The following is a 13,997-nucleotide window of genomic DNA, read 5'->3' as shown; positions in this document are numbered from 1 at the left end:
CAATGCCGTTCACCTTAGCCACGCAAGCTTTCATCAGTACCAACAAAACCATCGTCATGGTTTTCTATTAGTGAAACTTGACCCTTGAATTCTTATGCCAGCAGGGTTTTGCTATCATAGGCAGCTAACGAAGCTGTAATCAAAACCAAGCCCAACTCACTCTTTTGTGTATAGAGGGGACAATCAGGACCATAGCTCTATTGAAAGGTTTAAAAGCTGAACTGGCCGATCTCATTGTTTTTCTGTTTAATATTATAAAGCATAAAAGTAAATTGGATAATCCGGTTGGTTGGAAAATAAAGAAGAAGAATATCGTAGTTTGCCTTATTGAGTATAAGTTTTCGGCGATGATAATATTCTTGGCTTGTTTGGCCATCCATGAAAGGCTTACACGTTTTGCTTGAGAAAACAACAACAAGGCCCACGTTTTGCTTGAGAAAACAACAACAACAACAAGGCGCCCGCTTAGCTCCTCAGGACCCCAAAAAGTTGTTTACAACAACAACAACAACAACAACAACAACAACAGTGGAACTAGAAAGAAGTATGCGAATCTCTGGGCAAATATGTATCTAACTGGAAATTCGCTTTCATTAGGCTTTTGCATCTGTTTTTCATCTATAGAGTATTAAAATGCTGTTCGCAATTACGTCAATAAAAAATCGCTGTGTTCACAATCATATTTGTTTAGTACTCAATGATGCTGTAAAAGTTAAGCTCAATGGGCATTGTCTTTTGTTTGTTGTTGTTACCCTCCGTAGTGTTTAGATTAATCATTTATTGACAGCGCGCAACTAAAGGTTGGTGTTTTCGCGTGCTAACATGACCGTTTTCTTCACTCTATTGTTATTATTCTGCAAGCATTTTGATTGTTCCATGTGTGATGTGGAGTACACTGGTTTCAACCTATCAATGTCGACGCTGGGTAGCCTTGCCCTTCATCGTATCAACGAGATTCCCATATTGTTTTCTTCGTGCAAGCTTAACCAAGCATAATTCTCTAAGCAAAATAGAAGGTAACTGCTTAAACTGCTCTTTGTTTACACGATCATTATTTAACCCGTAAATGTATCAAACAAGTAAACAAGAAAGACTTACAATGCGTTTTCACCACTTTCAGTTTCACAAGAAGCTGCACTATGAACTCTGCAAGCTTTTACATTTGCTCTTCACAGGTTTGGCCATCGCCTTAGGAAGATCAATCCTTGAACATTTTATTCCTAACCATTGAAACACTTAATTCTTATATTTATGTCTCTATCTTGAGAGAGGCATTAGAACTGTTGTCGATGCAGAGATAATCACAAAAGTATTGTCGGAGCTGAGTATTATGAGATTAATGCATTTTCCTTTCTTTCTTTTCATCCATTAAAGTCCTTCCCTCGTGTAGGATAGCAAACCGGACATGCGTCTTGTTGACCTCCCCACCTCTCCTCCCTTCTTTTCCTCCTCCTCCTTCTTCTTTACGAGCGACGTCATTTAGGAAGCGTGTAACGGTCCCGTTGAAAACTTTCTGCTTCTTCTATCTTTGCAATTCATCCAATCTCCCGCCTTCTTTGGTTTGTAGGGAATTCAAGAGGGGGAGGGGGGAAACGCGCTTTCAGTTTTTTTTTTACAACTTTGACACAATGAGAAGACCCACTTCGTTGTAAAAGAACAAGCGATCCGTATGTTCGTGAAATTCTATTGAAAGCCTTACCGGTTGAGCACACTCAGGTAAAATGCTTTTGCAAAAAGGAAAGGCAAAGAAATAAACAGGAGAGCAATGACAAATCAGGGAAGGAAAATAAAACAAACGCAAAAGAATTAGTCGGCATTGTCGATTACTCACCGCGAGCGATTAAGACGACGAGCAGTGGCGGGATGTCGAGGAACAAGCGTGATCTGCGCACTGGGCTGGAGTCGGGACGGGGAATCGCCCGAAGACACCGCAGGGTGCGGGCGAAGAAAAAAAGGTTAAAAAAAACGAGAAAAAAAAATACAGAAACAAAATCAGAATGAAGGGAAGCCAGAAGAAGCCACCGAAGAAGGATCACAGGGGCACATCACGGCACACCGCCGGGCCATTTAACCAGCGCGCGGCAATCATTTAGCGACGCTGAAAAGTCTCGGTAGAACACCATTCGTTACGAAAAGCGGCGTCAGGGAGAAACGGATGGTACACGGGCGCGGGTACGTACAAGGCAATTGTGATCTCGGCCGGGGAGCGCTAACCGCGGACGCGCGCGCACACACACACGCACAATCACGGAGGAGCCGGTCTTGCTTGCGCGGCGATAAAAACGTCCCTGTCTTGCAGTCGGAGGCACCACACCGAGAGAAACCGGAGTCGCGCGGGGAAACGAGGCTGCGGGCGAGAACCGCGGTGCGGCGAGACGTGAACCCGAAGGCAGAGCATCTTTCGTCTTGCACGCGTCAACGGAGGACAGTGGAGGTCGGCCTGCAGGAGGAAGAGGAGAAGGAGTTGTTGCGGCGAGTCGAATGACTGACTCCGTGCTGTCCGACACGGTAGGACACCGTGCACTCTGTCCTAGCTCGCAAGGGACAGATAGGGGGAAAACGTACGCAGAGACAAGTTCTGAGGCAAGATACATTACTCTAGTACTGGCGATGAGCGCGAGAAAATAAATAAATAGAGGCACGGAATAGTGACAGCGTGTTCCACGAACCAAGAATTATACTTCGTAGCAAGCCGGAGGTGGTCGTAATAAATCGAGGGACCAGAATGGCGAGATGATAACGTAATATGTGGCGCAGGCTTAACGATCGCTTCGTAGCGCGTTTTTCGGATCACCGCATGTCGAGTTTTGAGTGTGGACGAGAAGGATGGGTTTTATTCGACATTGCTGATAGAATTAGCATCAGAACAGGTAGCTTTGATTCGGAGAGCTGAGGCAAAGCTACAACTGCCAACACTGCCATGAGTAAAGAAAAAGATACTCACGTTGACTATGACGTTGCGATATTTGATTCGAGCTTTAGTAGCAATTCATGGTGCCGTTGTGCTTTTTCATTGACCTTTTATTGTCTTGCTTTAGTATGGCGGAGGAAGCTGCCGTGCTTGTTGTGCGTTAGAATGTTCATATATATATATATATATATATATATATATATATATATATATATATATATATATATATATATATATATGTATATATGTATATATGGGGGGGCGCAACATACGTTGTAACTTAACATGAACAATACTTCCTCCTAGTGATACAAGAAACGCAATTCCTGTATACTAAATTGATCTGATGATCAACTTTGTACCAGCTGTCTAAGACACAGAAGTGGAATATTTTGTCAGTGATTAATGTAATATTCTATACCAATCTTTTACTGCTAAAGCAAATATATCTGTTTCCTTATAATGGCCACAACTCATCCATTAAAGGATGCTGTGCAAGAACAACGATAAGGTGTTCCAACCTGCCTTGTTTTCCAACTACATTTACAATGTTTCCTCTTAAAACGCATATAGGTACCTTGTCTATACAGTAATCGCACGACCCCTCTTCGATGCTCCTTTCAAACCTGCCCATTCTCTCATAGACAAAGTAAAGTTGTTTCTCTCTCTGTCTCATCAATATGATACGCACAGTTCTGAACTTGTACAAAACAAAAGTAAAGAAAGAAACGGAAAGAAATGAAAAGAAATTTCCATGCTTCATAAGTGATTTGCAGTCAGTGCTGATATATTAGGGCAATAGCACAGGAATCTTCAGAAGTTCTTAAATGCTGAAAAAGAAGGATATCATAAATGTCGTTGTGCTTCCAAACGCCAGTCCGGTTTTGCCTTGTCACTATTGTAGTCCTTTCCTTTAAGTAAGCGTTTCTGCATATGATTGTAAATGAGGCCTGGCTCACGCCAGCTTCGTACATCATATAGCTTTTTTTTAATGGTGGTTATTTCTCACACTAAGCAAATACAAAGCAAGATATTCTGAGGTGCAGTCAGCGCGCATAAATGATAGTAGAGGGCGGTGAAATCTCACACTGTCTCACTACACCTTCGCTTTGTCCCTTTGAAGACGTGGAAACAAATATGTTCAGCATAATAAAATAAAAAGAAGAAGAAGAATCAAGATGCCCCCTTAACAGGCTTTCCTGTTGTCCCCTTCCATTCTACCTCTTAGTTTGCGCCTGACAGTGCACGCTTGCAGAGCTCTGAAAGAAAGCTTCCTGTTGAGCAGTGTCCGTCTCAATGAATACGGCCGTAATACCAATAAAAGGTAGTTCCATGACGTCGCCTGGACGTCCCTGGGCAACGAATAAGATTGGTTCCGTTCTCAATGGCACACAAACAACCATCTATGCATGATGGCGCACGCTATACACGTACTAAAGGAGGACGTAATAAAGGCACTCGGGGTGCATAGGAGGCAGTGAAAAGAGACTTTCACGCTCGTACTCAATAGCGGTGTCTGCTCGCGTTCGATTCAAAGTGGCACAGACGCGCTGCTGATTGTGCTTCCAAGTCACACTGCTTCCGCGGGCGCTGTCACTCCTCCGGCATCAGGTCGCAATTTCGTGCCCCCCTCCCCCTCCCCTTTCACACTGTACTTGAAGAAAGGTAGCTCGAAAGGCTCCCAGCACACAAATTGAACCCGTTATCTTCTTTCTTTTTCTGCCCTTCTGCTACGTCTTTTCTTTCTATCAGCTCGTACACTGTGACTCACTTAGAATAACCAAATTAATGGCTGTTATTTTTATTTTTTTCTCGCAGCAACTTTTCTTACACAGTTCTGTAGTATTCGCTCAATTCACCGTACTTTGCAACTAACTGGACAGGCTTCGATGTGTGAATTAGGGCCGCGGGAAAAGAGAGAGTAACAATAAAATGATGGCGCTAGGGATGTTAACCGTAAGAGGGGTATGCGCATGGTTTTCTTACCTAGGCGAAGTATAGGAGGAGCACTGAAAGATGGCACAACTACAAGTCGTGGCCGATGGTTTCTGAGTCAAACAAGAGACAGGAATAAACAAACATTCTTTATACAGGCTGCATGCGTCTAGATCATGAGTCCATTCGTGCAAACAAAACCAAAATTAATGTCGCATGCCTTACGTTATCACAGCGATTCAACGTTCAACATAAGGGAACACGGGCAATACGAAGGACAGGCATAATTGCGTAACACGGTGGGGTAAATAGTCATGGCGAAAGGCGAAAAGATAAGATACGTTCAAAAATGGAGGCAGGACTTATCAAATAAAAATACTTCTGAGTGTTCGGAAATAACTACTTGTATATCAAAAAAAGAAAAAAAGAGAGAGCAGGCTTCTGCGAATTCACGAAATGTCGATTATATCACTGTAAGGCGTTTGTATTTTTCTTCTCTTTATCAAATTGAAGAACCCTGTTCTGTGGCATATTTGCGATAACTGGTCTCTACGCTGCCTGTGAACCAATTAGAAGGACAAATGACAGGTGTTGTATGTGAGCTTAGAAAGTAATCATTATGTCCAAATGTGTAAACATATGTGAACGCGCAATTACACGGAAATGCAAAGGACATATTATGGCTCAAGGTATCTTTAGAAAAACAGAATGCGGTCGCAGTGTGGGTGTCTGTTCAATTTTAAGCAAGCAAGAGATATGAGGTCTGCCTCATATGTTTCTTGTAGCCAGTTGTTCTGCGCTGAGGCAAGAAGAAAACAAGAGAGATATATATGGTAGGTGACGCTGAAAACAGAGGGAACCCGCAAATGCAATGGGGGAGGTCTAATAAACCTTAAGATATTAGGGAAGGCATGGATGGCTTGAAAACTAGGTTTCTCTTGCTGCTAATGAGCCAAAGTAACGTGCTTTGGCAATATTTGCTGTGTATGGCTAAAACAGTGATAACAGCAACAAATGTTTCCACTCGTTTCATTTTGCTGCCTCAGCTAGGTCCCGTCCAAGAAAGCGAGGAAGCGCAATTTGAAGAAAATCAGAATTCGAGTAAAGTTGTTACATTCGTTGTAATATTTGTGCTTTAATCAAATGCTTCTCAGAGGTGAAGACAGGGGAACGCGTAGTATTTCGAATATTAGAGATTTCTTCTTTATGTATAGTGCAGCCGTTATTTATTTATTCATACCTCAAGGATCCCAGGGGAATATTACGTGATGGGTGGGCGAAAAAGAAAGGCAGACGTTTTCAGTTAACATGCGAAGTAATCACTCTCTATGACTTTTCAGGATGCATTCTGTGAACATGGCCATGTGAGCTGGGGTCCTATAACGTAAAACTATTCCAATTCGTTTTTATTCCAATCTCCTGACATCAAATTTGCGTAAGCGCCGACGCAAGCATCGTGCGGTGACCCGCAGGGTTGTCTGAGAAGACCGATCAAACGCTCTCTTCGTTCTTAGGAGGTCACTTTTGTTTGCTTGAAAAACGAATAACATTGCCTACACTGAGCGGCTTGTCTTATCCAATTGGCTGACCAGAAGCGAGGAGCACGCTCAAGTTGAGGGGGATTCGATGGGGCTGAGCCACTGCATTGAAAATCGATAACTGGATGAGGAGGTGGTGCCGGCATCTGCGACTGGTTCGCTTTCCCTTACTTAGCTTGCAGTGGCTGGTCGAAAATCGCGGTGGCATGCAACGGAAGCTTAAGAAGGACGCTAAAACAGATCCTCACCAAAGATGAGTTGGCAGAACGAGGTTGGCAAACTCATGCTCTCCGGCAGGTGCGAGCCGCCAGTGCCTGAGCGTTAGGCGGCAGCCATCTTTTATTCTTTTCGGAACAAAGGAGCCTGCGGCTATTTATAACAAATTGCAGTTTTTTTTTTCAGCCTATTAATACACCTTTAGCGCGTACGCGTCACGTTGACGCGATGAGTTTTGGCGGTTTTGTGACGTCGCGTGATATTTAGGTGAAGGGAATGCCGCCCGAAATCTTTTCACCAATAGCCCATGGCTAATGGCGAAAAGGCGTCGAATCAGAAATAACTATTTTCCTTTTGTTCGGTCAAATCATGCATAATCAGTTTGTACGCGTCATATCAGATGGAGATCTATCGCGGTTTTCGTGACGTCCCGTGACAGACAGGTGAAGTGGGGGTGGTCCAAAAAAGTTTTCGACCAATCGCGGAGGGCTGATTGCAGAATCAGACTAGAAAAGTTTGGGATAGTTTTACGTTATAGCGCACCTGGAAGGTCGTTCTAGTCTTGTGCCGTATGCATAACTCAATTCTCTTTATGATGATTATGTATGTTTACATGAATAATAATAATAATAATATTATAATCAACGCTGCTACTCTTGGCAATATTGGGCATGCTACGTTCAAATAACAACAAAACTTATTTAGACTTTGATATTTTGTATATTTGTGAAATCACGCCAAAATAAGATCCAGAAAGCGGAAAACCCTGAAAGGAATGCGTAAACGACGTACCTCTTTCAAGAAGGACCCTTTACTCTGCAATGACCACACGAAGTTGCAGGGATGCGTTCTGTGGCAGCACATAAAAGTTCTGGCTGCCTGGAAAGTTGCGCTTCCTTCCCTCGTCCACCGTAATAAATTATGGTCGGGTAACACCAGGTCGGGGGCTGCTCTCCACTGAAGCGTAGAGTGAGATGGCGCGGCACCCGGAAAGTGCCCATCGCTTCGCAATGCTCGCCGAGAGCAGTATCTGCCGAAAGCTGCGCTTAGCGTGACATTTACCCCCCTATCACCACATCTTTCCCCTGCAGGCAAGGTAGGGCTACCGCAAACAACTCCTTCGGGGGTAAGGGGAACCACGTGATACCTCGCATTGTCCACATTGACCTTTCCAAGTTGTGTGCAGTTCTGCCGCTGTAGTAGTTTACAAGCAGATGTCTACTCTTTATTTTCGTTTTGTGTGTGTGTGTTTCCACCTGTGGGATGTCGCAGGCGCTCGTCCCGCATGTTAGAAGCTTGCTGTCGTGTTGGAACAGCTGCCAATTTCTGGTTCATCTTTCTTTCACAAATTAGGCTAGATAGTTTTGTTGGCCTAGATAAACAACAGAAAGCGTTTTGTCAGTGAGTCAGACACCGCGAGATAATTCACGCCTACGGGCAATGTTTGGTGCTTGGGGATTAGAGAAAAGGCGAATAGGGGCAATGCATGTCCCTTAGGTAAAAAGTAGAAAGCTTTGTTTTCATAGTTTCAAGAAAAACGACTCAGTATACGTGACCACAGCATAGTTTTCCTCAAAACTAAGAAGGTGTACATTCCTAGTTCAGGTTCAAGAACATTAAAAAAAATTAGATGTAGGAAAGGTTTGATTTTCTAGGGGCTACGCAAGGGACGCCGTGTATTAGCATAGAAAGCACTGGGCTGCAATGAAGACAACGTTCCAGTGTGCTACAAAGTTCAGTTAGAATTCACAAAGAATGTTCCCAGGCTGGCATGCCCCCTTTGACACGCAAGGCGCTCAGCCCTTATCACCGCGTCAGCGCACGCTGCAGACTGTACAGTTTGCACATATCTGCATGCTCAGCTCATATGCTTTGCAGCAGCTGCACAGAATTAACAGAAAGGCGTCGGAACCAAATGGGTTCGTCCCCGTGACTTTTTTTTTTCCTTTCTTTAGAATTTTGCCCATAAGCACTGTCGTGTGTGATGCAGTTAGTGACTGCCTCGTACATGCGTGAGCCCGAGGCTCAAAAGATGATCCATCGATCAAAAGTAGATGATCGTCATGTTTCCGTTAAGGCAATTTGGAGAGCTCAAAGATGACTCCCCCCTCCGAATCTGCTCCACGCGAGCATCTCGTCGACCAGAGTGACCGCGTCCTCGTCCTACCTCACTGCGTTACGCCGCAGGGTACAGTCGCATGTAGCCGTGTAAGTCAATTTGCCACGAGTATCGCGATATTGGCTTTCTACTCTGCCATAGCGAGAATATTTTTGTACGTCACTTTGATGTCGTTTCCCTTATTGATGCAAGGCGTCGAGATATCGTTTCAGCTCCTTACTACTGGAACCGCTGAAATGTGTGCGTTAGTGAGAGTGCCAGTAATGAAGAGCTCTTCTGTTACGGCACTATGACGCAATAATATATAATAGTAAAATGTTGTGTAAAGTAGCATTATAGTATTGTGTATTCATCGCACTGCGAAAACAGCGTGAAGCCGGCAATAAACAGCGATAAATCTAGGGTGATTTCTTTTCTCCCTTCAATCTCTCGTCAGAATTCATATAGCGCTTTATGTCAAAGAACGAAAAGTTCGCCTTTTTAAAATGTACCTTAAAATAATTAGGCATATTTCCCAAGTAAACCGGTCAAGCGCACATACTATTAGTGCCTAACTTGCCTACACTCTTTGCCTATGCACTTTCAACTGCGCAACACTTCCGTTCTTTCGAAAATAGCCTTTTAAAGTTTTACCAACTCACTGGCTGGTAATTCCGGAAAGTCATTCGAGATGTAGTGTTCAACATGGCGTGGTACATACAATTTGCACTATTTGACGATTCTTTTGCAACTTAACTAAAGTGACCACCCAGACAATATTCGTAGAATGAAACGGAAATTTTATTGTCCGGCCTTCAAGTCCAGATCCTCAGTCCACCGTCCCTATTGGAGGTCATTTCCTGAAATACATTCTTAGGGTTTAGTACGCCACTTGAGGAAGTATTAAATAAGGACGCATTTACTCGCGTACTAAAATCAGCGTAGTTCTTGCCATTTGGGCTGAAGTTATTGGCCTATAGGGACGACAGTCAATCTCGCATTGATCTTAGAGATGTATTATTTTGTACAGCGCCTGAGTTCGAGTAAAAAGTCGGCATTTAATAAATTCAAAGAAGAGCTCAGATTAAAAGTAACGTAAAACATGAAGACTGACAATAAAATAAAAACGATTGCGTGCGCACAGACTAATTTATATTTTAATGCGGCTAAATATTCATTCTTCCCATAATGCGTGTCGTTTCCACGTAGACCCACTCCAGTCGCTATGCAAGCGCGCGTGCTGTTCTTCAACGCCGTGGATGCACACTATTTTTGTCGTCTACGCCCAAACCAACGGTTCCTACGTGCGGAAGTTTTCGTAATCCCAAAGATGCGCTCATCAGGCTATTTGTCCTTTGTGCGTGCGGCGTGCGCCCATTCGCGCGAGTTGGGAGGATTACAGAAGAAATTAGACGCTCGGCGTATGGTACACTCAGCTCGAATCGTCTTGAGAACTTTCAGATCCGTCATCGCTATTCAGAAACGAGCAAGCAAAGGCAGAAGCGAGCCAACCTCCCAATTCCCGCGTTCCCGATCTCGTTAATACCTTAAGCCCACTGTCGCGCGCCTCGCTTCTTTTGCGACCGCGCAGTGGGTGGCAGAAATAGTTGGTCGCGCGCAAACTCGTGTTGGGCGCGCACGAGGGGGAAAAAAAATATTAAGACGCCGACAAATTCTCTCGCACTCCGAGGAATCCGGTGTGTGTGTGTGTGTGTTTGGGTGAACGGAACACGCGAGTTCGAACGTGACGGCGAGGGAAAAAGCTTTTTCCTCACCACGAGCTGTAGTCTCGTTTGGAGGGAGGCGAGACGAGGGGGACAGTCTTTTCGGCGATCCACGCGCGGCAACATCAACAGCCCGGCCGACACTGCGAGAGAAGCGCGAATATTCAAACACGACCCTTCCCGAACCCAGCGTTCCCCCCATCTCCCCCTTCGCACTTAGATAATCCAATTAAAACAGCCTGCCCGAATCCAGTTTTCTGTCCCGCTTTCTTTTTTTTTTTTTTTTCTACTAAGGAGAGAGGTAAGGGTGAAAGGATCGGAAGGGTTGCAAGCAGGCGAACGTATAGGAAGGCAAGGACACGCATCGGGGACGACGGAACGCGATGGTGTTGGAACGAAGACAAAGAAAAAAAAAAGCTTCCGACGTGCATATTAACTCTAGCCAGTCAGCGAGTTCGCTAGCGAACCACTACTCGGCGAGCCCTCTGAAGATCGGCGGGTATTCCCATCGCGTTTCAAAGTATTGACCCTTCTCTTTCGCAGGGCTCGCATAACATCTCCGCTGAATCTGGCGCGGCGCCGCGCAACGACGATTCGGTCCCACACGGCCGCTTCGGACTCGGCGAGTGCGAACCGAGAAGAACAATCGAACAGAGAAAGAGAGAGAAAAGAAGAGGAGGGTAGGGCAGGAGACGAAGGATTTTTTTTAGTCGCGGAAGCAAATATACACTGAACACTCTCCTCTAGAACTTGCTGGAGTTTCCCTCAGTCCTATATAAGTATACCGTGTACCGCCCCCAACTTTAACCCTATCCACACTCCAGAGCGAAATCGCGAGAACTCTTGTGTGCCGGATGCCTCCACGCTCACACGATCCTGAGCTTTTCTAACTCGATATCCTCTTTTCTCTTTCTCGTCGTTTTCAAACTCACACGTCTCTCGTGCCTTCTCAGAAGCGTGGCCTCTGCGAGGACAGACCAGAGGAATTTATTTAGCACGAACAGGGGAACTTTAACCCGTGCCTACAATCTACCCCTCTCTCTCTGTCTCTTCTTTTTTCAACTACTTCCCTTTCTTTCTTTTTCTCAGCCCTTCAAGCTGCCGGAACCCTTGAGACTTCTTAATCCCACGGTGACACTGTCAACTGAGCTTAATTAAATTGCAAAGACCGCCAACTTCATCAGCTCCTTTTCCCATGCCTTGAATGTGGCGCGAGCGTGTCGTGTAGCCTACGCATCGGTGCTGGAAGGGACTTTTGCTCTTTGGGACCACAGTCGAGCTCCGTGCCACGCCTTGCGTGACCTGGGAGTCGATGTGCCTCTTTTCTTACTCAAGCTGATGAAAGAAATAAAAATAAAGATCTGACCGAAGTAGGATAGTTACTAACTGCTTATGCCTCTCCATGTCCTCCTTCCATCGAGGAAAAAGGGTGTCGTTTTTTTTCCTCCTTTCTTTTTGTGTGTGTGTGACGCGGGGGCATGTGATACCTTGACATCCAATATAAATAGCCTCCTTTAAGACTAACACATTTCGTCAGTAAACAGATTGCTGCTATATATCATGAAGTAGTCTACTGTTCAACGACTGTAACGAAGTTTTATGGCACTTTTAGCGATATAGCGTTAGTTTCTAGGAGCGTTCCTAATATGGCCTTCTTAGGACCAGAAACTTTGTTTTAAATTTGGACAAGCAAACTAGAAAGCAAAATTCCTAAAAATATATCTTTACGGACATTTCCTGCAGAGCTTATTTTGCAATAGTAGAGATGTAACATGTTTTTGTTATGGAACTGCTAGCCACTGCAAAATAATATAGCTGAGAAAATACCGCGTTTATATGCTAAACGGAAATGTGTACGTAGAATCCTAGTGTACTTAGAATTAAGTGTATTTCAAAGAAAAGCCGCTAATCTAAAATTCACTGTGTAGTCTTCCAGTGCGGCGCCGCTTATAGATATGAAACTACGACAGTTGTACTGTTACGCCCTCAAGCATGTGAACTGAGTTGTGCAGCCAAGCATGCTACAATACGCCGAGAAGTGCGCATAGCACCAAAAAAAGGCCGAAGGCAAACGCGCTACTCCACGCTAGTTATGTGCGGTTCATTTCGGTGGCTTTCGGTGTTTGCGACGGACTGTAATAGTGTGTCTGTGTCGACGTATCTACGCTGGCACATCGCCCTTTCCTATGGGCTCATGTATAAGCCACGTATAAACCACGGCCATGTATAAGCCACGGCCACGGCTATGTATAAGACATGTATAAACCACGGCCCCATCTGCTATTGCAGATGCTGCCGTGGTTTCTCGTCGGAATGTCGGAGACGGACGACGGATGCCTCGTTTTCGTCGTCGATGCGCAATTTTGCAGAAATGCAAGCTCGGAGTGCGCATTTTCCGGACTTGCTGCCATGGGTGTGACGTCACCAGCGACCAGTCTACAAAAGGAACAATGCGAGAACATCGGCTTCAGAGGGCATGCACTTGGCTGACAAGCATGATGCCTAAAACGCCATTACTGCTATTGCAGGTTAGTTACTGCTCTACGTATCATAGTGATAATAGATGCTTATTAGTCCTGCTATGCCCTCGTAGATGTTGTGCTATTTTGGTGGATTGCTGGTCAATACTGCTGCTGCTGCTAATGGCTGGGGATATTGAGGAAAATCCAGGCCCAAAAAATGCTGAAATCTTGCAGGAAATTCTTGGAAATCAAAATGCATTGGACCGCAAGATAGATGATATCAAGAAAGAAATTGCAGAAGTGCATGCTAAAGCTGATAAGATGAAAAGTCTGCTAGCCCTGTTCGACGAAATGAAAAATAGAATCAATAAATTGGAGACAACCGTACGAAAACAATCTGAAAAATTAATCGACTATGAAAATAGAAGCAGACGAAATAATCTTATGGTGTTTGGTCTTACTGAAAGCGCGAACGAGTCTGCAAAAGGGTTAAAAGAACGCGTTGTAGATGATATTTTTTCTAAAGTTCTTGGCATAGAAGTCACTACAGTGGAAATAATAGACCGGATTGGCAAAGTAAATCCTGATAGACCAAGGCCTGTGATCTTGAAACTTTATGACTGCAAGGAAAAGGATACCGTCCTCAAAAGCTGCGCAAAGCTAAAGGGAACTTCAATCAGGATAAGCAATGACTATGCGAAGGAAACAGTGCAGATACGAAAGAAGTTATGGGAAAGTGCTGCCTTTAGTTCTTTGTGCACGATAAAGTAGTTCTTGTGCACGATAAACTTAGGATAAACGATCAGTTATACGCATGGGATGACGTCAGGGACGAGCGCTACTTGCACTCGGGCAAACGTGATACTGATCAATTGAAGCGAAGTGAGCGCGTTGTATCAACTAAGTCAAATGGATCTGATAGCTCATGCAGCTAAGATTGCTTTCGTTTAATGCGCGCAGTATAGTAAATAAGACTACGCATCTTGAGTATTTATCGCTTTTGCACGATCCTCACATAACCACTATAACTGAAACATGGTTGCATGAAAATGTACCGAATGATTGCACTGTTCCTCCCAGTTACAACATATTCAGAAAAGACTCGTAAAACTC

This window comes from Dermacentor andersoni, chromosome 4, assembly GCF_023375885.2.
Source record: "Dermacentor andersoni chromosome 4, qqDerAnde1_hic_scaffold, whole genome shotgun sequence".
Taxonomy (NCBI): domain Eukaryota; kingdom Metazoa; phylum Arthropoda; class Arachnida; order Ixodida; family Ixodidae; genus Dermacentor; species Dermacentor andersoni.
Note: the sequence above shows the minus strand (reverse complement) of the source record.